This window comes from Limulus polyphemus, unplaced genomic scaffold (genome assembly GCF_000517525.1).
Source record: "Limulus polyphemus unplaced genomic scaffold, Limulus_polyphemus-2.1.2 Scaffold298, whole genome shotgun sequence".
Lineage (NCBI taxonomy): Eukaryota > Metazoa > Arthropoda > Merostomata > Xiphosura > Limulidae > Limulus > Limulus polyphemus.
The window spans coordinates 441,540-444,416 of record NW_013665908.1 but is presented as its reverse complement, the minus strand read 5'-3'; positions in this window follow the sequence as shown (position 1 = coordinate 444,416).

Genomic DNA, 2,877 nt, shown 5'->3' with positions numbered 1-2,877 from the left:
TATGGAGGCTATGTTCATCATTGGACCTTGCTGTGATCTTAACATAATTTAAATGGGCGATGCGTAACACTTACCTAGGGCGTGTTTCAGTACACAAGATCTATTTGACGTTTTTAAGTCTACACGTTCTTTCACTCCCGTCAGTATTTTTCTTGTTGTAGAACCGATGTAAACTTGCTTGCAAATTGATAAACTACATTTGATGTGAAGAGATCCTGCAGACAAAATCCAGGTTTTAAAAAATATCGCGTTGTTCTTGTCAGTATACTTTATATGAAGTAAGGCGGGTGGTTAGTTTTTGAACATAGAAATAATACTTTACAGTATATGACAGGATTATATAAGCTGGCTATTTAGAACTTTACTGGAGTTTTTTCTATTTGTTAACATCGCTCGTATCTGCAAACTGGGTAAGCTCATGTTGGTGAGAAAAAATTACCTATTGTGGAAATAGGTTTTTCGGTTTCCTTTTTTAAGAAATATAATTGGCAAAAAAAAGACGATTTAGACTATTTTAGCTTCAATAGACCACTGTCTACTCCATATCAGTGGATTGAAATTGCTGACGACTGCTTCTACGACTGTCGACAAAACTGCAATTCCATTTCAAAATGGAACCTATGCCTTGCAAATGTATCTGACCTAGACATTCAAAATGTTTAGCATACTCTCTCTGTGGCTATGAGTGCGGTGCATTACCAGTTTCTGTTAAATTGAGTAGGAGACGTGGGGGGGAAAGCAGCTACAGAGTGTATTGGCAAGTGCTAATAATGCAACAAACGATATAAGAAAACGAAAACGGCAAAATTACAGTGAGAATATTGTGAATATCAATGATGAAGTTGTATATGATGAAAATGACGATATGGATATTATTTATTTATTAGTAATGACGTTTTGGCCTTAGTTGAAGATAGTGAGATGGGCGTCCTCAGGATATATTATAGATGGGGGCAAGATGACAAATGATATCAAAGCTATAACTAGGGAAACATAAGAATTTTCTTTTTTCTTTTGTGTTATCCTTTAAATTTGAATTAGAATATCCAGGGGGAGTGCCCCCCTTGCAGACACTCATGGATAGAGATGACAGAGGTGATGAAGACAAAGAAAGTGAATACGTAATGAAAGAATGTAAAAATGTATATAATATTAGAGATGTTTTCGGAACAGAAGCTTCTTTGACGATAAATTTACCAAGTCGAAAATCATGTGAAAGTGAATCCTTTAAATTTATTAATAAATTAAGTCGCATAATTATCTTCAGCATTTCAGTACTAACGAAAATATGCGCTATTATCTTACCTGATGGTGCAAACCAATTATTGCTTAACATAGGAAAACAAGTTATAAAAGATAGCAGAGAAACCAAAGAAATCACATCCAGTAACAAGTTAAAGAAAAATATAAGTGAAATTCAATCGAAACTTCCGAAGAATCCTTTCCAAAGCGCGGGTTCGAATCCTCGTTCCACCAAACATGCTCGTCCTTTCAGCCGTTAGAGCGTTATAAGGTGACGGTCAATCCCATTATTCGTTGGTAAAAGAGTAGCCTAAGAGTTGGCGGTGGGTGGTGATGACTAGCTGCCTTCCCTCTAAACTTTCACTGCTAAATTAGGGACGGCTAGCACAGATAGCCCTCGTGTAGCTTTGCGCGAAATTCCAAGAAAACCAAACAAACCTATCCAAAGAAGGGTGATATTAGCTTCAGTATGTATTTCACTACAAAATGACTATCTGATGCTTTAGCCTGATATAGTAGCTTGTAAACGCATTCCGAAGGAGGCTGTCTACAACTGCAGTGCTAATTATCTAACATTCATAACATGTAACTAATATTCATTGATACATTGATCTTTACTACCATTAAACAGAAAGTACGATTCTTTAGTTGCAGACTTTGTTAACTTCCAAATGCAAATTTTGAAATGCATAGCTTGTTTAAATTGTCATTGAAAAAGTAAGTCTGCATTTAACTGTACTTTTTTTCAGGGAATATTAGTGTACAAGAATTCAAGGTCAAAACTATATACTGCTGATAATATACTGGTCTTTAAAAAACTGTGAAATCCTCATCGTTAGTACTTTCATTTAGTATTATTTCCGCAATCGAATTCCAAGATCGATTTTTGGTGATTCTACCTTTGGTACAAAATGTTACCAAATTTGCCCCTTACGATAGGTTTTAAAATAATTACGAATTGATCGATTAATCAGATAAATAGGAATGTAATTTTTGCATAGAAAATTTCTAACGTTGGATAATTCTTTGTGAATAAATTCGTAAGTACTTTAGATTTTATATCGACGATGTACTATCATCTTCACTTGTTTTTTTTTGCAATTGGTAACAAAACTATAAAATTAAAATAGAGGCCAGTAAACGTTTTCTTCTGGTAAACTCCACATTCAAAGCTACTAACAGAATAATATATTAATATACCCAAACATGCAAGTTTATAATGTTGCTGATGTTTAACAGTTAATATAATACTTTTATGTTTACTGTAAAATAGTCCAGAAAATGAGGAACAGGATTTGGATCCTTGAAAATAGTAAAAGAATCACCGACGTTCCTTCGGTAATATAGTGGTTTAAAAGAAGGTGAACAATTATCCAACCATGTTTTTCATGAAAACAAAGGAAAGGGTTAGCTATAAGAGTCAAGTGGAACCCTAAAGTACACCATCAATCTGGTCATAAAGATTATCATTAAACAGAAAGCACGATTCTTTAATTGCAGAATTTATCAATTTAAAAATGCGGATTTTGGAATAAATAACTCGTTTGAAATGTTATAATTTTTAATAACAAAGGAATATTAGTGTACAAGAACTCCATGTCAAAAAACACCACAATAAACTTTACTAGTCGAACT